The sequence below is a fragment of the Ambystoma mexicanum genome, chromosome 4p (assembly GCF_040938575.1).
Source record: "Ambystoma mexicanum isolate Mex_15411 chromosome 4p, UKY_AmexF1_1, whole genome shotgun sequence".
In the NCBI taxonomy this organism is placed as follows: Eukaryota; Metazoa; Chordata; class Amphibia; order Caudata; family Ambystomatidae; genus Ambystoma; species Ambystoma mexicanum.
Window position 1 is genome coordinate 318,181,634 of NC_090927.1, and position 23,062 is coordinate 318,204,695.

Sequence of the window (23,062 nt, forward strand, 5' to 3'; positions counted from 1 at the left end):
TAATGCAGCATCAAAGCTCAAGGATTGGGCAACAATCCCTTCCACCAGTCTGAAAATCCCAGCATGCTTGGTTCTGCTGTAAAGTGAATACAGTAGGAGCTTCAAAAGAAGGGCACTCCACAACTTAGATGCCCCATTAGGTTTTAGCAGTAGGTTTGGAAGAAAGCAAAGGTCCTGCTTCGATTAACCTATTACCCTACACATGGAGTGGGACACCACACACTATGTTGGTGCAATGTTAGAGCTGTTGATATCTCGAAGCTTGCTTCCATAGGAGTGACGCTAACTGACCACAGGAGATAGACTCTTCCCTTGATGTCCCATTACAACAAAAGGCCCTTTTTGAGAGGGTGTGATCAAAAATGGAACGAGAGAGCGGTTCCCGCCCTGCTGTTCCAGTGTGACAAACTAACAAACTGCAATCGGACCACAGAAGAACCACAGAAGAGGCGTCAGCAGCAATAAGTGGCACAGCATTCACCTTGTTGCCAACGTTAGCTCTGGGAGAGATGACTTGGGAGGAGGCAGGCAGCTGAAACTGACAGAATTAAATGTACTTTCACTTTCTTTAAATTTTATGTTACTTAATGAACCGCTTGAGTAGATGAAAGTGCTGATGAATGTGTTCATTCAATCATTACAATTATCCTGGGAAATGGGAGGTGAATGTGTTGGAAGAACTTGGATCCCGCCTGCAGCCGAGAACCCGAGCCCATGAAACCTATGTATCCAGAGAAAGAGAGTATGCCTGGATGCACTACTGCTAACTTCAACCCATGAAGGAAGTAGCAGAATACATCAACAGGTCTGTATGGTCTCTGGATGACCCCCGGTACTGTAATCTCAGGTATTTACCTCTGGTAACTGCTGTTACTTAGCAGGATGTTGTGATGACATACAGCTGCAATGAGCCACTGTGAAGCCGCAATCACACAAGCAGCTGTTCATGCAGCAACTGGCTGAGTGAGCCATCAAGTGTGTGTGACTTCTGAGCAGCCAACCGCTTTAGTGATATCAGTGCTGTGAAGTGCACCATTGAGCTGCTTTTTTCACACTTGAGACAACTGGTTGGAACCAAGCCCTACTGAGCCTTGGGATCTAAAATCTGGTTTGGCCCCAATTCCCTAGATTGGCCAAAAACAATTTACACGAACTAAATTTCTGTTTCCCTTTCTATAACAATTGCCTATTTTCCCTGCTGTACAGCCGAGTCCCAGTTGTTCAGTAAAAATAGCGGCAGCAGCAGTATAGTGAAGGTTACATTGTAATTCATATAGGAAAATGTAAACATGCTTTATGCCATACTTTGGAAGCCATGGCTGGATTGGCTTGCAACTTGTCATGACATATTTGGTAGAGGCAATGTATACAAAAAGTAGCATAACGTTTGAGAACACACACAAACCTTTATGAAAAGGACTATGTCATAAAAAAAACATACATAGCCAATGTTTACACGAAGTAAAAAGAAATTGTATAGAAGGAATGCCGCTATACACCAGTACATTAGTATCGATTTCCCCAACAAACACTTAGATGCTTCATGCAAAGCACCGTTATTTACAAAGATTTATTCAGTGAACAACAGTGTAAAATGAACATCTGAGCAATATTTTGAGAAGGAGCATTGCAATTATAAGTAAGTACATTCTATACATATTAACATCCCAATTTACACAATACACAATACAGACAATATGTTGGTGAGAAAGATTTGGAATTTCAGCATCAAACTTATACCATGAAGACAAAAGTAAGGTGCCTCACTGGTGTAATTGTGAATAAGTCACGTAAATAAACAACATAATCAAGGAGAAGGGATTAAGAACCTACTTAAGGGCACAGTTTATGGAAAGTACCTTTATTTATTAATATATTAAGTAAACAAGAGTTTAGAACACCAAACACAGTCCATATGCGCAGTCCATATGCACAAGGTGGAGGGTAGGAATATTACAATTCTATCAACTACAGTATATACCATTTATGCCATATATCCTGATTACCATGTGTAAGTGACTTCAATCCAGCACTCCAACTAAGTCAATGCCTAGTCTGGGATGCCCAATGGAAGCCCTTATTTATATATTTTTATGTCAAAGTTCTTTAAATCTGGATGATGAACCCTTACATAACGCCCCTCTCTTTGGATCTCCCCGACCTCACTGAGCCAAGAAGTAGGTTTGTTTTGCAAATTAAAAGGTTTATTTGAGGAATTGAACAATATATATATATATATATCACACTTTTATGAATAAAAAACTATCTGAATATCACCCTTATGAATATGAACGCGGATCAGAAATGGGTAATATGACAATATCAACAATCTCTTTAATCAGTTAGGAGTAGGATTAGAAAGGATAAGGTAGCAGATAATACTTTATATGATTCAAGGAAATGCAAGATGGAAAGAATGCAACACAGAAATAAACTTAATATGATTTCAACAAAAGACAATATGATCACTCTTTCCCCTGCGACTACTCACTCTCCCCAGTATGCAATATGAAGAGGTGGAAATGAGCGCACACAGGTTTCAGGAATACAATCAATAATGCAGTTCAATTCCAGTTCCCCCAGCAAGCTTAGAGAAAACAGGTATGATTTTAAACAGGCAAAATACTTTTGAATGTGATTGCAATGAAGGTGAAAAATATGCTAAAATGATTTTAATTCACGAAAGGAGATTCAGGATAGGTGATAGTTACTTTGCTTGGTTCAGGTCAACACTAGCAATGATTCATGAATGATTATCAGATTGAAAACGAAATTCAGCAGTTGCAAACAAGAAACAGCTATTTTGGCATGTGTTGAAATGAAGCTAAATGGCAATTTGCGGCAATTTTTCTGTGTGCGTAAAATGCGATTACGGTAAAACTGTAATGAATTTCTTTGAAAATGACAGTGCGGTTCAAAAGTTACAGAGGTTTTTGTGAAGGTAGATTTTTCAGAAATAAAGTAAAGATTTCAAAAATGACAGATCACGCTTTAAAGAGTATGAATCAATATGGACTTATACTAAGGAGCTATGAAGAAGCAAGACACTCAATGGGCAAAGACCAGAACAGGGCGCCACCTGATCTCTGTCCGTCAAAACACTTGTGCCTCTTCAGAAAATACCAGCGCGAAGATGATTATTGCTACAATTATCACAGACATATGTGGAGGAATTCTATAATGCACAAAGGACAAAGGACAAAGGATTCTATAATGCAGTTCTGGATAAGTGGAATGGATGGAATAGTATTACTTTAAACTAAGAGATGACTATGGATAGTTCTAGACTAAATACTCACTCCTAGGCTTTAGAATGGAGTGGGCCTTGTCAAAGATCTGGTCAAGGGTTTGGCTTCACTCGCCACTGGACATGTCTCAGGCACTCTGGGTTCTGCTCTCAGCACTGCGCTGCAGTATGGGTGGCCTCTTGGACTGGATGTGATGGGTTCTGGATACAGCTCTGCTTTCTGGGTGTGGACCTTGGTTCTAGCACAGGGTTCTTGGCTAGAATAGAACAGCTCAGACCGGCTATTGAATGGTTTGTTTAGGCCCCGTGGAAGTTTAGGGGTTAGAATCAGGTTGCTAGATTCTGCAGGCCTGCTGAGAAGGGTTCAGCTTGTGAATTAGGCCTCTCTGCTTCAAAGTTCTAGAGTTTGGTTCTAGAGTCTGGCCTCTGGATCTATCTGGAGTCTGGAGTCTTCCTGCAGGGTGCTTCGCCAAGAATAGTTGAGTAGTGGAAAAATGTGTGTATCCTGTCTGTCCTAAGCAGTCTCTATTTATGTATTTATTTATTTATTTATTGATTTAATATGCATATAACATAATCGTTTTACATATATTGTACATAAAATCACATCTTTATTACAAATCATGTTATCTGTCATACACTTTAACTTCTCTACTTAAAAGATATCGCTATAAAAATTTTAAAACACCATTTGATAGTTCAGTTAAAATCTCTAAAATTTTCACAAAAAACTTCATCATATAAAATATTAAATTCATATGATTTCCAACCATCAGACTCGTCCATATTTCAGACATTTTACACATGGATGTATCATTGTTATATTTCATCAGATATTTTCTACGTATTCCCTCGATGCTTTCACATTCACATATTATGTGGTAGGCAGTTTCTAATGTGTTATTCCCACATAATCTACAATATCGACTATCCTTGTGGATACCATTTTTTGCACCTAGTATAACTAGTGTATTACAGATGTTAAATTTAAACTTTAGATACCATCTGATCGTTATACTTTCTGAGAATGCATGCTTGCTGGTAGGCGGGTATACCATCCCTGGGCATCAATTGCTTTAGGAAAGGACCACTATTTACTTTTTCACCCAGATTCACTGTCATCTGTTCTTTATCTTGCTCACTAATTAGCCTTTTTAGTTTACGCTTGATCTGCGCAATGGAGAACAGCAGCCAGTCATCATTGTCACTTTTTGTCCATTTATCATAGATCATGTGCCACTTATTTATGGTGACAAATGTTTGTTTGGTAGGAGATCTGACATATTGATCCATAACTTTTATTACAAACGTGCCATTAGAGAGACGACGAAGCTTAACATATAACATAGGCACCATTATCTCTATCCGACTATTCACACCTGTCAATCCACATTCCAACAATAAGTATTCATTAGACAAATTGTTTGGCATCCTCAGTAATATCTTAAGCATTTTAGCTTCGAATACTTTTAACTCTTTTTTAAAGTGGCTACCCCATATTTCCGCACCATAGAGTAAACAGGAAACAATTTTAGCAGAGTATAGCTTGGTCACAGTCTTCACAGAGATATTTCCTTGAGTACCAATACATTTTCTTAGAGCCATTGTGGCTACCATACATTTTCGCTTTGTTTCCCACCAATGTTTTTTCCAATCGAGCTTATTATCTATAACCACTCCTAAATATTTGTATTCATTTACAACCTCAAGATATCTTAGTTCTACCGTCCATTTTGCTTTATGGTTTCTAGTCAGGTTTTTGGAGTCAAATGTCATCACTTTAGTCTTATCAGTATTGATGACCAAATCGTTCTTATATGCAAACTTAGCTAATTCATCTAATTTTACTTGGAGGCCCTTGGGTGTGTAGTCAATCAGTACAAGGTCATCAGCGTAACCTAGCCACCCAAGCTTAGTAGTGCCGATCTTAATGTCAAAAGTTGAATCATTGCTAACCTCATTTAGAAAGTCTGCCAAATATAAGTTAAAAAGTGTGGCTGCTAATGTACAGTCTTGTTTGACTCCACGTATGGTTGAGATTGCATCAGATAGTCTTCCTTCAAGGTCTAGACGAACACGGACCGATGTGTCGGTATATAACAGTTGTATCATATACAATAGTCCTGGAGGAATTCCCCATTTGGTTAACTTGGCCCATAGTTTACTCCGAGTAATGGTAGCAAATGCCGCAGAAAAGTCTATAAATGCAGCATATACCAACAATCCACGTACCTTACATGAGTATTCTATTGCAGTTACAACCTTAACTATGTTGTGCGTGGTTGAAGAGCCTGCTTGGAATCCTGATTGATTATCTGGCAGAATTCCACATTCGGTTATCCAATGATTTAACTCAGTTAACAGGATCTTGGCAAATATTTTAGCCAGAATGTCGAGCATGGCCAACATTCTATAATTAGCAGGATCTTTACTTGGCCCTTTCTTATATATTGGTAATATTATGCTATTTTTCCATGTCTCAGGGAGTTTCCCATGGCTCCCGATCCATTTAAATAAAATAAGTAGCACTCTTGCCCATAAATCAGGGGCCTTTTGCAATAGAGCATTACACGTATTGTCTGGTCCAGCTGCTCTAGATTTTGGCAGTCTTTTTCCCCTGTGTCTGGTCCCCTGTGCGCAATTTGAGACCAGGTGCAGTTTAAAATGGAGGCCAATCCCAGACTGACCCTAATTTGTAAACACAGTTTCAGATCATATTGAAAGTAAAGGCCAGGGGAATAAGCAGTACTCAATAAAAACAGATACCCCATGCAGTCAACTTGGGTGTTTGACGAAGAAAGGAATTCCGAGTTTTGAGAATCAACAGAGGAATTCTGCAGCGGATTTGGAATTGGGGCGACGAGTGTGGGAGAGAGTGGTGAAGTAAGAAAGTATATAGAGGAGATGTCTAGGGGGCTGAGTGAGCCAAGCAAGGGACAGCTGATGGTAGAGAGAGGAATGAGATGGCTGCTTGCTGCAACCTCATGATGGAATCACACTGGCTCGAGATATTGGTTACTGGGGAAGACCAAGCAAGGGTGAACTGGAAATGGATAAATGACCATGAGGTTTGGCAAAGCCAACACTAAGGTGTACCCATCGTGGATAGAGGCTCAGGAAGAGGGTTATCATATCGAGAGCTTAATGAAAGCACAAAAGAGCTTGGAAAACATCAGGAGGAGGTTTGGCTGGCAATAGGAAGGAGGACGTGGGTGATAAGAAGGAAATTATTGAGAAAAATCAAGCAGAGACCGCTGAATATAAGAATTCAGGGTTACAAAGGAAGAGATTAGTTACCTGTGGTGTTCCCCAGGGGTCTAATATTTCTCCCGGGCTGTTCAACCAATGCCTGGCACCTCTTGCCCACTGAATAGCTTCCCTCTGTTCCAGCTTCCAGTCCTATATGGATGACACTCAGCTCTCCTTCAGGCTCCCTCTACTCCTTCTCTAATTCCAGACTGTCTTTCTGCAGTTCAGGAGTGGTGTGCTGCCAATGATCTCTGCCGTAATGCCAGTGAGACTGAGATCTTCATCATCGGAAACACCAGCTACCTCCTTTCCTCTCACTCTCTGGCTGCCCACCCTGGGCCCTCCTCCTTCTCCTAAGTGTGAGGTTAAGAACCTCAGGATCATTTTATACTTCTCACTATACTCACATCTCTGACGTCAAACTAAACAACTGCACCTCCTCTGAGGTATTCTTCCCTTCCTCACTTTCCCTCAGAACCTCACTGTCTCCAGTGCTCTGGTTCTCTCTAGGCTGGGCTACTGCAACAGCCTCTTTCTAAATCTTCATACCTCTACTCTCCGTCCTCTACAACTCATCCAGAACAGCACTGCAAGACTTGTCCTTGGCCTCAAGCCCAGAGATCGTATCTTCCCAGCTCTGAAATCCCTTCACTGGCTCCCAGTGGCAGCAAGGATCACGTTCAATACCCTTTTCATTGTCCACAAGGCTTTCTGGAGCCTGGGACCATACTACCTCCAACTCTCTCTTCCTAAATATGTTTTTTTGTGTGCATTTAATTGATTAACATTTTATTGCAAAAAAAAAAACAACACATTAATATTTGCTTTTTCAAGCTCTCCGCTCGTCCACCTCCAACTTTCTGAAGGTCAGTCGCTTTTCAAAGCAAAGAGTTAGAGGCAGATCTCTTTCTTCTGCTGGGGCCTGCCTCTGGAACAGCCTCCCTGCCTCTCTGAAACTTCAGCAGAATCATCTCTGGTTCTGGAAGCAACTGAAGACCCTTTTCTGCTTTCTCTTTTCCTCCCCCTTGAGGATCACCTGCCTGTTCCATGCACTGGTCACCTAGTCACCCTCTGAATTCGGGCCCATGTCCCTGCCTGTCCATTTGCAATCATGCACTGCCTCTTGACACCCCTGCACTTGTGGTCTGTATCTGTAACCCTACAGTCTCCTCCCTTGCACTTATTTGCCACCCGCTGGCTGCACTTATGAGTACCCAAGTACCCGTACTTGCCACCTGTTGGCTGCACTCTTGTTTTTCTCCTCTGTCCCGCACTTCTCCATCCTCCCCTACCCTCATCACTTCTCTCCTCCCCCTTCCTTGTGCTTGCATGATCTAAATGACACAAGGTGTAGTAAGATCGTTGTTGTGTCCTCCTTTTTGTTTCCCCCCATTGTCTTCTTGCACCTAGAAACACTTGTGTACAGGCACGTTATACATGCCATATCATATCATATCATATCATATCATATCATATCATATCATATCATACCATATCATATCATATCATATCATAGCAAGAAGTAGGAAGGGAAACATCATTACGAGCTTGGTGACAATAAGGAGTATGTTGGAAAATATTAAGAGTAGGATGGTGATGCTACAGAGGATTTGGAGAAACAGCAGGAGGAGGACAGCAACAGGGCAATTGTCAGTCAGCTATCAATGGAGAAGATCAGGAGGTAGTGGAAACCCTGACACAAAGAGTGGAATGTTTCAGCGAAGACTGGTGACCAGAAAGAGGCAAACTAGAGATGGGGAAGGAGAGTATGGACATGAGAGGGGGAGGCAAAGTTTAGAAGGAAGAGGTGATAGGATGTACATATCAGCTGACAGTTACAGAACATCAGGAACAGAAATCAGACAGAAGATGTTTGCCCAGTTGTCCCTAGACTGGTGCTAGAGGCTTCAAGGAGGATACATTATTAATTATAATCACCAGAAAATGCAAAATGGCTAAACTCTGCACTGCAGCCTTACCCCATAATTTGGGGGCTTCATACAGTAATGGATAATGAGTGGCCTGGTTGGGGTCTAGTCAAGTATTTATGGCTACAGGAACCATACTCCTTTCTCCCCAAAAACAAGAGAAACCTCTCAGAGGATTCAGATCATTCAATAATATCTCAGTGGAGACTCTCGGAGAAGAACTGCTGACCTTCACCTCACATGGGCCTATCTTCCTCAGACAAAACAGAACTGCATATCACTTCTAGTGAAGAAAAACACCCTCAAGCCTAACCATCATACACCCTGGTGCACTCAATAACTCAACTTCAACAAAACAGCCATCAGGAAGCAAGAAAATACTGATGTGCATCCTACCTTGCCCTGCTCAAGGAACTCTGTGCTACACACAGGAAACTGATCACCACTTCCAAGGACAATTACTACGAAAACAAGATAGACAAGACCAACAATGAAAAGAGAGCCCTCTTCAAAATCCTCAAGTGTTGCATCAACACTTTTCTTGATTCATCCGTACCTCAACCCGTCGATAAATTCACCACCATCAACTTTATCAAGAAGATCAGTTTGTTCCACCAACACATAGACATCAATGCCACAACTGACAGCACACTAGACATGCCATCTTACAAAGTCACAATGACCTTAACTCACTATGTAAGACCTCACTGCCACCGTAGCTTCCTCAATATCACATTGTACACAGATGACATATTGTCACTGCCTCCTTGCTCAAGACCCTTCTGACTGAAGCACTCTTCTCTAACTTGACATTCATCAACCACTCCTTAACTCAAGGCACCTTCCCCTCAACCTTCCAGAACAGTACATTCTCTCACTTCTCAAGAAGCAAGAAGCCAACACTGGCCCAGGACAACCTCAGTAACTACTGCCCCACCACCTATATTCCCTTCCTAGCTAAGATCCTTGAGAAAGCAATAACCATGGAACTGACCATCTTCAGTCCTGCCAATCTGCCCTCAGAACCAGATGCAGCACAAAAATGGCTACCGGCAAGGTGATCAACAATGCCCTTAAAATCCTTGATAATTGAACATCCCTGCTTTCCAGATTCTCCTGCAATACAATGTATTGTTCACCTTAACATCCCTGCAACTAATGTTTTTCCCTTGAATTACAATTGTTTTGTAATTCCATACAAAAAGTTGCAAAGCTAACATGAGCAATGACTGGAGAGCTTTTATTCGCAGCTAAACTACTGCCCCTGTTAACAGTGTAACCACGTCAACAAACAAACAATTGGGAGATTTTAATTACTGAAACTGCATAAAATAAATTATAATAGATATTGTAATATATTTTTGCAGTCTGTGTTCAATTTTATCTATTTTTGTAACTTAAAAGGTGACTCTTACAAGGGCCATTTTGGGGGACGGAAAGAGGGGGATGGAATAGGGGAGAAAAACACATAATGATGAAACATCTAACAAAGGGAATTAAAATAAAAAGCAACATCAATTTATTTTTATTTTTATTTTGTATTTAAAAGGGGGGAAAGCTGGCACTTAAAAAAAAAGAATGACAAGTAATCGGGTATTCAGCGATTAACTTCTGCCATTCCGCAAATGTAGCACCTCCCTGGACTACCCATTTGTGACAATAAAATACACATGACTTGCATCATGAAAAGATCTGGAGTTGGTAAAACAGGAGTCTGTGTGGTTGACACCACTGCTGAAGATGAGGCTTCATTTGCAGTTTGTAATATTGCTGCACTGGGGAATGGAAGTGCTGCAGGTGGTGCTGGCAAAAGAATGGAACCCATGCATTTTTCTTTAATAATGTCTGTGTGCTTTCCCAATGGACTAAAACTACATGATTAATCATAATGGATGTTCTCAGGCTTTGAGATGGCCTCTCACTCTTCCAAGTGGTACTGCTGGAAATAGGAGCACCCCATCTGTAAATACTTCATGAACTCCCTCCTCTGTGAACCTCTCTAGCATTTCTAATAACTCTTTAAATAGAGTGGTCCCGTGCTGCAGGTGTTTGAGAACTCTAGCTGTAGCTGGCAGCACCTTTAATGGGTGGAGTTTCATTTTGCACAACCACCACTCTCAGCTACAGTAAAAATATAAGAGCATGTATAAGCCAAAAAAGACTGCAGCACAGTATTGGCCAGAGCATCTTGTGCAATTTCCAATACACATCATCCATATCATTCCAGAAAACTCACACCAAATCATTTGTCGTGATTGTTCCCAAAGTTTGAGACAGAATATTTGAAGTGCCATGTCGTAGAGTTTTGTTGCAGAATGTGCAAATTACCTCCTCTGCCTTTTTTATGGAACAGTGTTTTGTTTACTTTAAGGAAGCGCCAACTCTCAGCAGTGCTTTGCATCCAAGTTGCTTTCTTCCTCAGTGGCAATGAATTCAAAAACCAAATGATAACATCATCACTGCTGCTTACTTGTAGCAGCGGGTACATGTACAATTTTCTGCAAGCCCTAAATCAAACTAAATTGGCCTTCAAACCTTCAAATCAAGTAAGTGAACAACCAAGTACATAAAATAATACACACACACACACATATATTCTGTACTGTTGTACTGTATCATCCCCATAAAAATACGATTACTTCACTGAAAATGTATATTTATAGATGTGTCTTTAAAAATACCAGCGGTTCCAGTCCCCTCAAATATAACACAGAATAATATCGGCGCACCTACGGATGTGCTTTTCATGGAAGCAGTTATACAAAAAGCCCTTCCTGGATGTTTTCTGATAACCGCGCATAATTGCAAAAACTATGGATTCAAAATTGCATTTCCACTCAACCAACAAAATGTCCCCAAGATGCCTACCAGCCCCACTCCACTCCTCATAGTCGGCCTCCACTCTCCTAGTCTCTTACAATCCCCCACTCAATTCATATAAGATGCCACTCCACCCAAAATTTCAGATAGCCGTGGCTACCAAACATCCACAAACACATGACGTGTCATTTGCGCGAACAATAGCCGGGAAAGCAGAGGGAGCTATCTACCCACGAATACCAATGCTGCACCCTGGTTGGCTGCTATATAGTCGCAAATAATATCAAAAGGATCATCAACCAATCAGAAAGTACAACAAACAAACACACATCATACATGCCCTGCTCATACAAACTACTACAAATTCAAACTAGGAACCAGTTTCCTGGAAACAGAGAAAGACTGCGGATATCATGGCTGGTGTGAAAACTGTGTGGTTGATTGGAGACAGTTGGTTGTTTTGGTTGCTGGCTTTTTGTGAGAAACTTAATATTAACAAGACCAAGGTTTGAGAGATTTTTCCATTAAATGGCTTTGATTGCGGGGAATGCGTTGGTTTTAGGTTTTTCCAAAATTGTTAAGTCTGAGAAGTACAGGGCACACAGTCATCATACTAATTCATTGTGGAGGCAATGATTTGGGCAATGTACGAGGGGTGACACTTACTTTAATGATGAAACAAGTCATGGTAAAACTAATGGAACTATTTCCTCACACCATCTTTATCTTTTCTAATCTCACTGAAAAATGGAGATGGACCACCAGAATTAATGGAAAAATTGAGAAATCCCAGAGAAACGTTAATAAAGTAGTTTCCGCATTCAGAATTTAGACATGTGGGAGTACACCTAACTGATGAAGGACATTCAGTGTTCCTTCATAACATCAAAACATTACTCCTGGTGTGCTAAAGTTGTACACTCAGTGTAAGCCAACACACTCCTTTAAGGACTCCTCATCATACATACATACACAAATACAAAAAATAATAACCCAAAAACATTTTTTATTATACCTGCAACTAGAGTTCATTGACTTTCACAGTAGCCGCGGCTACAAAAAGTCAGAAAAAAGGGGGGACTGACTTTAAGATTCATAGTACAATCCAACTTAAATGATAAATACAGAACAACACAACTGATGTACTTATGTCAAGCAACTGCAAAATAAGAATCATGAAACATAATACATAGCAGTAAACTAAATATTGCACACCCACACGACATAATACCATTAGTGAAAATACACAACCTAAAATACATTATATTGCACATCTAAAACTAGACTACAATTTCTCCTTTTTATATAAATCTTTTCAAACTATTTTCTTCTATCTTTCTCCAAAGTCTCACATACTCAAAGTCTGAAAACACACATCCAAAGTAAAAAAAGACTCTCTAATACCTAACAAGTCATGGATCATGGCCTTTGGCCGTGGCCAGTGATTTTTCACACCCCAACATCAACGTTTCTAAACAAAGTACTTTCAAAATAATATAAAACACTGACACCCTGAACTGTGTAGCCACAACCACTGTACTACACATACCCTTGGCTATCTGTAGTCTTTTGTAGCCTCGGATATAGTTGCAAATATCGGAAAAACAGCCAGAAAAAAATGCTTTCCTCCCCCAGCACCTCACCATGTCCCTCCCTCATCTGTGTCAGCTCCCTCACCCCCCAGATGGCCTCCTCTCTTCCCCTCCCCTCTCCCTTTCAACACAGAGCACACACTGCTTCTGTAAAGCAGCTTGCTTTCAGTTGTTGGCGACTCGCGGGAATAGCTGAGGCTACAGAAAGCTTTGTGTTGCAAACTCGGTCCCTGGACCCCTTCCAACTCCCAATATTCACTCAGTGCTTTCTAGCCATCCCCCCACCTTTACCCTGATAGCATTTGTATTTTTTGTACCTGCAAATAGCTTTTTACTGCGTTTAATTTTCCCTTAACCTAGGGTACAGCCGCAATTATCTCTCACAAGATGGGAATCGTTTCATTTCTGAAAAACCTGATACTGCAATCCACCATGGGATATATAACTATAATTTTTGGAGAAGGGGGCACCCCTTTCTCTGTCGAATTTTAAAATAACCACAGCATGGAATAACCCCAAACAATGCATGGATTGCAAGTCAACCCTTCATGCCAAAGTTGTTTTGGGCCTGGTCCGAATCCGTCCAGCATTTGGATGGTTAATACATTGATTTTTTAACAATTCTTTATGAAACTTTGCAGTCAGGGGGGGGGCACTCAGACTTTTAATAACTTTTGAAAATTCAGCCAAATCCGTTTCTTGAATCAAAAGTTACTAACAATAGAATTTTGAGGGGTTCCTATGTGTCTCCAACACACCTTACCTATAGGGAGGCTATCGCCGCCCTGTAATATACATATACACATATATGTATGCTGAGAATGACAGTTTTGTTTGGTTTAATCCAGGGGGGGCAAAGGTATAAGGGGGTCCCAAAATGTGTGGAAATCCTCATAGATGCAATGGAAAAAGATGTTGCTTGCTCCTACAGCCCAAACCGCTAGACGCATTTTCACCAGATTTGCCGTCCGAGCAGCGGCTTGGACCCGAAAGTGGGCACTTTTGTAATTTTGGTGTAAATCAGTTCAGTAGTTTTTAAACAAAATGGCCAAAAAGAAGATACATATCTGGGACAGTCCGCAAACTCACTTCCTGATTGGAGGTCTGCAGACACGCCTGGGCCAATCAGGGGGTGGCGTGATTTTCACAAACATTGTACGCACCCACTGATTGGATGGTTAAAATCGTGAGGAGCGTTATATTTTTTAAACAGTCACCATGTTGGAATCACTGACAACCGCTGGTGTCCGCGGATAGCGCAGTGGGGAAAAACTCTGGTAAACACATTTGGAGATATTTGGTTGCCGAAAAAGAAGGTCTGGAAAGGGTGGGGGAGTGGAATAAAGATGACATGGAGCTGTTTTTATAGGTGAAAAAGGGGTTTGCAGGTGCCACCGAGTCTGTGAGGATCGACGCTGACCGCAGACAGCGCAGTGACAAAAAAGTCTGGGAAACACATTTGGGGTTATTTGATGGTGGAAAGGTGGCCTGTCAATGCTGGGGGAGTGGAATAAGGTTGACATGGAGCTGTTTTTATAGGTGGAAAAAAGGTATGCAGGTGCCGCCAAGTCCAAGGTCAATTTTAGTATCCACGGACATCATTTGAATGGTAGTGCGGTGTAAGGGGGTCTGGGTGAGTCTTGTTATTTGAAGGTGTATTGTACGCACTTGTTATATGGTTTAATTATATTGTGCTGGACCATGCCCCCAAGAATCTGGCCACTAGTAACACATAGGGCCTCATTAGGGCTTCATTACGAGGAGGGCGGTAAGGTGTTAACGGCGCCAGTAAAGGTGCCGGAGCAGTTAACCCCTTACCACCCCATTACGAGGTCTGCTTGCGCGACCCGCTAAGGTTGCCCGGTTTTACCAGGCATTATTAGCGGGTTCCCCGAGCATATCAGCATGCTAACAACGGGCCTGTCATTAACGGGCCCGTTGTTAGCATGCTTCCCATTCCCATTGAGCCCTATTGGGGCTCAAATGGGAATTGGGACTGTCCGGGTCTGGGTTCCCTGAATGGGGATATACCGGGCCTCCAAGGTTGGAATGGTCTGGTACTTCCCCATTCAGGGAACCAGGACCCGGTACCCGAACGGAGGTAGCCATGCCGCAAATTGCGGCATGGTTACCTCCTTCCTCGTAATGAGGCCCATAGTGTATTAATATGTGTATAGTATTTATTAAACAGTATTTGTAATATGGTGATGGTGGAATGATATCATTGAAGTTTATATGATATTTATGATAGAAGGACACCTCGCTCTCCTGATGTCCTTCTTCTTTGCTCATTTCCAGTGTTATGTTAATGACACACAGCTTTCCTTAAACCTCCCTCAATAATTTATTTCCTCGTTTTTTATCCCTGAGTGTTTGACTGCCATTGAGGCATTGTGTGCAGCTACCAATCTCTGTTCAATGCCAGTAAAATGGAGATTTTTATTATTGTGACACCTGTGCCCTGTTTTTCTCCTACCCTCTAGCTGCCCTTTTTGGGTTCTCTACTCTCACCATCCTGTGAGGTTAAAAAACCTTGGGGTGTTCTTTAAGTCCCCTCTCTCCTTTACTCCTTACATTTTGGAGCTTGTAAAGAAAGTCCGCTTTCAGCTTTCAGCTTTGCCTCTTGATAGTCATTATACCGTTCCTGACCTTCCCTCAGAAGCTCAAAGTCTGTAAAGCCATGGTCCTGTGTAGGCTGGACTACTGCAACAGCCTCCGCCTTCGTTGTCTACGCCCCCTTTGGCTAATCTAGAATAGGGCTGCAAGATTTATTCTTGGTCTCAAGCCAAAGGATCGTATCTCTGCAGCCCTACAATGTGTACATTGGCTTCTGGTGGTTGAAAGGATGAAATTAAAGATCATCTGTATCATTGACAACGCTTTCTGGGGCCTGGGACTACAATATCTCCAACTTTGTCACCCGAAATACTGCCTGCTAGAGCCCTCCGCTCCTCTAACTCCATTCTCTGCTTGTCAAACGCTTTTTGAAACAGGGAAGAGGAGGCATGTCTATCTGTTAGGCCAGTGCCTCTCTTTGGAACAGCCTTCCTGCTCCTCTTATACTTCAGCTGGATTTCCTTAAGTCCCAGAAACTTCCGAAAACTCTGCTTTGCTCTTGCTGTTTTACTGAAGCCCTTCCCTACTAACTCATCCTACTGCCACTGAAACTGTTGGCCTGGTCCCTCATGAACCTCACAGGTCCCAGCCCTATATCTAGTCAACACCAGTACAACCCCCCCAACCCTTTCAGCAATGCCCTTGTGGGTCTAACACCTGGCGGCTTGTACCCTATCCTTGGAGCTCCTCTGCCCCAGCAGTTAGCCAGTGGCCTCCCACCTTGGCATCTCTTGGCACTTTCCTTTTGGGCTCCTATCAGCACTTGGCGTTCCCTACTTCCCTTTCCATTCACGCACTACTCTTTCTGCACAATACATATGCGTATTTATAGCAGCAGTGTGTACAATTATTTTGGATAAGCAAGGGAAATGCAGATGCAAAAGATTTCTAGAGCATTCTTAAGTGGCAGTTGGTATGTGGAAGTTTAATATGTTGATAAGGTTATATGTAGAGAATATGTTGATAAGGTTATATGTAGAGTTTTTTCGGTACTGGTTGGTGGATAGACGTGTGACTGTTTGAAAGCAGGCAATGAGGGAGTGTTACAAACATAATAATGAAAAGTGTAGAAGGGCTGTCTTATGCGATGGTGTGTGTGTGCAATCTGGGTTTTTTAATGATGCATGGCCAGGAGAGGAGACTGAGGAGATCTTGGATAGTCATGAAGGTCCATTGATTATGGTCCTTATTGTATGCTAGAGAAATGTATTTGGGACAGAAAATTGTTTCTGTGCCTTTTTCTTTTTCTCTAGTATAAAATTGTTCATTATTTCCATTAGCATGGTCGAAAATGCTAATGGGAAAGTTGGAGAATCTTATTGAGTCTAACTACTTTTCCGAAAAATGTAAAGTAGATGGCGTCTATAAACTGATTTTTTTTTACTTCTATTTTATAACTGTGAAAGGTGGTTCATAAAGGAAGCTTTTTTTGTGTTTTTGATTTTGAATTGTGGTTTTTTTGCTGGAAATGCCAGGAAGTAAGGTGGAGAGGGAAATTATGAAAGGGGCACGAACCACAGATATGGATGGGCAGGTGGACAGGGGAAGATGTTGGGCGTGTAATACATCTAAGATAGGGGGTAGTGTTTCTCATGCTCCTTGATTACAGCCTCAAAATCACTTCGAAACTGCTCCGCCTGCAGAGTGGTGGGTTGCAGAATATACAGAGTACTGTTGTCTTGGAAAGATATAGATCAACAGCCTCTTGTATGGCTTGCAAGGTAACTGGTGGGATTTTGTGCCCCACAGGAGTAGCCTGTGTGGTGGCAGTATTGGTTGAAGAAGATGAGGTAGACAAAGACAACCTACTACTTTATGAGAAAGGAACAGCTTTCTCATAGCATCCAGGTGGTTGTATTTGATGTGGTGGCGCATGGAGGGGGTCCTGTAGAAGTCCTGCCCAGGTTATCCAAGACTAAATGCACTTAGTCCATTTACCTTGGTAGTTTTAGCCTTCTGTCCACCCCAATGGTGGTAAAGAACTGCCACACATGATTCTCTCTGGGTGCTGGAGGTAGGCATTTCTTCTACATCATCTTCATGGTCATCTTGCTTCTTTTCTGCATCATTGCGCTTTTTCCGTTGTGCAGGCCCTCCAGCTGGATATGGTGGTTTTTGGTGGTGGTGGCTCCTGGAGAGAACGAATGACCATGGCTGATGCCATTTTTGAAGATAAATATCAGTTGTGCTAATATTCTTCCAGGCATGTGTTCTCTCCTGGATTGCAGATGGAACATCAGTAAGAATAGGTCCAGAAGCTGTGCTAGGGTACATTTTCAACTTGAAACTTCCTAGATCAGCTGAAAATGCTGTTTCAAATTGTACGCGAAGCATCGAACCATTCGCGAACACTTCATCACACCACGAGTGGATGGTCAAGTGACCCTGTCTGGAAAATGTGTAATGACGCCAGGCATTCATGAACGTTGGTGACCAAAAAAAGGTGCAAAAAAAGGGTTTACAGGCATAGCATCCAATGCCAAAGCATCAAAATCAAATGCCTTACCATCTAAAAAAAAAGCACAGAAAAAAAGCATCTAATGCATTATTTTATTTTATTTTTTAATGGGGGAGTCCCCCGCCCAATCCCCTTTTTTTTACCTTTAAAAACCCAATACAAATCAAATAAACCCTTTACCTTAAAAAAACTGCATTAGATGCTTTTTTTCAATGCTTTTATTTTTAGATTGTAAGATGCTATGGCTAGATACCACAAACAAGTCATAGAAGTGTTACAAATATTGCTAGAATGTGGGGAATGGCTCAGTTTTAAGGTTACACTTTTTAGATCAGCCGAACATGCTGCTATATTGCGGGTAATTATAATGTTAGGAATTTTAGAAAATTAGGGTGCACTTGGAAAAACCCATAAAATTCATTGAAAAATCTTTATTACAGAGACGTTGCGATTACGTTGCACTGATAAAAACCTATGAAATGCAGTGAAAAGCATTGTTAAAACGACATTACGGTTACCAGTAAAACCCGGAAAACCCTTGAAATTCACCAGTTATGTCAAGCTAAGCAATCATAACTCGTGCCGCCACCGGGCACTGGTAAGACTAACACCCGGACATGAAAGGTGACATCACAAATGTCATTAATTTCATCACTGATGACATCACGTGTACAATTTTGTCAGCAACATATCACGGATGATCGGGGGACCTCTCATGAACTAATGTATAAGAAAATATACTAATTCAAACACAATGTTATATTGGCGTGTTCTTGTTAATAAAACAACCTAATAATACATATACATAGGAAATGGATTCAGCATGCACCACAGAAGTATAGTATTTTTTATCTGATAATATAAGTTAGTAAAATAATGAATGCAAGGCTATCACAATTTAGTCTAATGTTAAACTTTAAATTAATAGGTAACAATAGAAGATGTAATACACACGTGTGTTAGTACAAAACATACCTATGAAGAGACACAAATGCATTGGAATCTGAGGCACATACAGGGGAACTCCAGTAAGAAGGAGAGAAACAACATCAACAGAAACTTACAATAACATTAGAGTTTATCATCATTTACACAGATTAATTGTATGTTTGAGGCCTGCTTATTGCCTCATGTATGCGCACCATGAGCTGAAGCCAAACCTTAAGGAAAGTACTTTAAGACTAAAAACAGGGTTTTGTTTAGATATATAGCACCTTTTGGATTTTGGAAATTCTCACTGTCAGTGAACAATAGCAACTGACTTAGACTTAGATATCTCAGTGAGCAAAAATAAGTGACCCAGATATGTGTTGTCATCAGAAATTACATCAATGATGTTTGTAATGAAGATGTTTGTGATGTCATCCTTCATGTCCTGGGTGTTAGTCTTAGCAGTGCACTGTAGTGGCGCGAGTTATGGTTGCTTAGCTTCCCATAACTGGTGAATTTCAATGGATTTGTTTTACTTGTAACAATAACGTCATTTCCACAAAGTTATTTCACTGAATGATTATATACTCAGGTTGTCTAATATTATTTTTAAATGCCTAGAAACCTCAATGGAAAATTAATGCATTTCTGAAAAAAATAGACTTAAGAAGTCAATGAATAAAAGAAGACAATTTGCTTTATTACAGGTTTGCCTATCCCACTGTTAATTACAGCGGGATGCCAGCAAACTGCCCCTACAATTTCCACCACCTGATACCCCAGAATTAATGGGATATTATCAGGGGCAGAAAGGGCAGTAAATCCCCATTCCATGGAGTCCCAAAGGACCACATGGATGAGATTGCCAGAAACCGGCAACAGCAATTATTTGCCAGTAGGGGCCTGATTTATCACCAGCTCCTGAATTAATTACCAGCTGACAAAACTGTAATGAGTCCCATGTTTACACTGTAAACTAAACTAAGGTTCTCTAGAAGACACACTAAAAACTGTTGAGATCATAACAATGTGTACACTGTATTTAAGAGGCCACTTTTCTTTGAAGCAGATGCATTCTCCGAATGCCTTGTTTTGTTTTTGAACCCTCCTCCTTTTATGTTAAAAATTGCATTTTGGGCAGCTCCAGACAGATTACCTTTGGAAATGTATTTGCAACCTGAGGTGTAATCTCCACTGGCTATGCTCTCTTTCCTCCTTTTTCACAGTTATTCAACTACTTCTCATGAAAAATAACAAACTGAATGTCATATCTTAACAACCCTTCTATCCTTCTCACCTTCTCCTCTCGCTGTCTCTCTATCTCCCATTACCCCCTCATCTCTCGCTTATTTATCTCACTCCACCCACTTCTCTCAGCCAACCGTTCCAGTGTGATCATTGACTAGAGTACACCTCAAACTATCAAAGTAGTTACATTTATCACATCATCACCTTCCTCTTCAATTGCTCACTCTCCTCTGGCAAATTATGTGCCTGCTCTAAAAAGTACAATAATCCACATTCTTAATAAATTCGCCGCTGAGCCCATCAACCACTACTTCAACAGACTTTGTTCTATTATTCCCCACCACTTCAAAACCTCGCATGAGTTGTCTTCAACTGCATTTCCAAGTAGCTTGAGGATTACTCTCTTGACAACCCCATAAAATCAGGATTAAGGAATTAACTGATATTATTACTGTTTTGATGTATCTTGTCTCGTTTTATAATGAATGAACTCACATTTACTTCAAGATGTTGTAAAGGTTTTGTAAACCACATACAATTAAAAAAAGAATTAACTCTTCACTGAAACACAAATTAGCCATATCTTCAATTTGTTTAACAACCATCCACCATTCCCAACAATCTTCTATTCTAATCCTACTCAAACACTCTGCAGCCTATAGTGCTGTTGACCACCCCTCCCACCTTTATACTCATCTCTTGGCTTTAGTGGGGCCACACTCAAATGGTTTGCCTCCTACGACCTTGACTTTGAATGCTCATTCTCCAGTTCCTGGTACTCAAGACACCTCCTCCACCCATCCCTTGGTTGTTGGTGTTCTATCCTTGACCTACTCCTGTTCACACTATATGCCCCTTCTCCTTCCCATTTATTTTGATGAAATCTTTATTTATATTTTCCAATAAAACATATAACAGGATCAACAATAGGTAACAAATCTCAAAAGTTCTAACATTAGTATTTACAGAAAATATAAACCATCAGTGAGTTAAATGAGTAATTCCTAAAAGATTATAATTATCCAATGAGCATATTAACAAACATACCGATACCCTATTGTCATCAACCCTCTATACACAATTAGTACATTTGTATAAGATCTAAAACCAAGAAAAAAGAGGGAGAACACATGCAGGAAGAAAGAGAAAGAAAAAAGAGGGAAGAAGAAAATAAATAAATAAATAAATAAATGAAATAAAAAATAAACTAAGCACCCCACATAAAACATAAACACACCCTACACCCAGCATGCTTTATATTTGTCATAACCCACATGAGCACACAGCTATCAGATTTCATTTACTAAACCCATTTCTCTGCACCATACAAATCATTAAAGGGAAACCAGTTATCCAAATACATCTCTTCCTGATTTCTCGTATAATACATATACTTTTCAAAATCTGATAACAACTCCATATCATTGACCCAATCTTCCCCCTGCGGCTTTTTCCTAGTTTTCCACAATCGCAAAATGTGTTTCACTGCCACTATTGAAACCTATTAATCCAATACCTATACCTTCTAGCAGTCATACATCTTCCTCTATCTGATAAAAGAATTGTCGACAAGGGTGTCCTCGGAAAACCTATAGACAATACTGTATTCAACCGATCTAACAGATCCTCCCAGAAATTCATTGATCTCAAAACAATTCCACATCATGTGAACCATAGTCACTCTCTTTTTCCCACATCCCCAGCATACCTCATTATCTAGGAGGCCAAATCCATGCATACGCACAGGTGTCCAATACAAACACCCAGAATTTTCTGATGAACTAGGTGTAAATTCAAATCAAATGTACTCCTATAACCCACCTGTAGTATCTTCCCTCATTCGCCTTCCGAAAATGGGCACTGAAATTAATTTTCCCATTTTACTTTCAGTCTATCCCATGACTTAACATTAATATCTTCTGGAGGCATTAGGTTGACGTAAGTAGATATTGCGCATGGCCATGATCCGAGTACTTCACATATGACAGGTTGAGTTCCCAGTGAATCTAAAAACATTCCTAGCCTTTGACAGAGAAGTATCTTAACTTCTTTATACCTAGCCAACTCCCTCATTCCCAAACCAAACTTCCTCTGCGACTCTAAAAAGGGAACCAACTGTCCATCCTGTATAATGTCCTCTATCCTTAAAATACCTTTAACAATCCAACTACTCCAATATAGAGTTTTGTTTGCCAGCTGAAGACTAGGTTTACACCAAATTGAAGCCTTGGAATGCAAATAAATATACTGATCATTATCTATCAACCAAGAAACTAGAGTCATATGTGTTGCATTTATAGTTTGCAATCTAACTCATCTTGATGAAATTCTTTCCATTGAGTAAATATTGTTCAATTCCAACAGGCGAAATACCTTCCTCTCAATTGTAAGCCGAATTGGCTCATAACTATCCATGGATACCATGTAATGAGCAGCCTTTTAACAACAAAAAAATAAAGCCCTTATGGTACTTAACCAGATACGGGTAACCAAATCCCCTTCTCACTCCATAGAAATCTCTGAAATGTATTATCAAGCCTTTTTTTAATAATTTCTTTGTAAAAGGCAAGGGAAGTGATAGGATGAAATATAACACTTTTGGCAATAAAGTCATTTTAATGGCATTAACCTGAGCCCAAATTCCCAGATTCAAACTCTCCCATTTTCTGATATATCTAATTAGGTCACTAATCAAAATTTCAACATTTAACCCAACAATTCATTTCAAGACCATGGTGAGTTATACCCCTAACCACTTAACTTTCAAATCAGACCATTTACAGTTTACATTTACAGTTCAAATCTTCAAAATCACCCCTCATACATCTCTCTGAAAGTGGAAAAACTTCTGACTTTTCCCAGTTTACTTTGTGACCAGAAAGTTTACCCACTCTTTCAAAAACTCTCTTCAGCGCACAACTCCCCTCCCTCGAATTTGAGAATATAAATACCATCAGCATATGACAAGACTTTG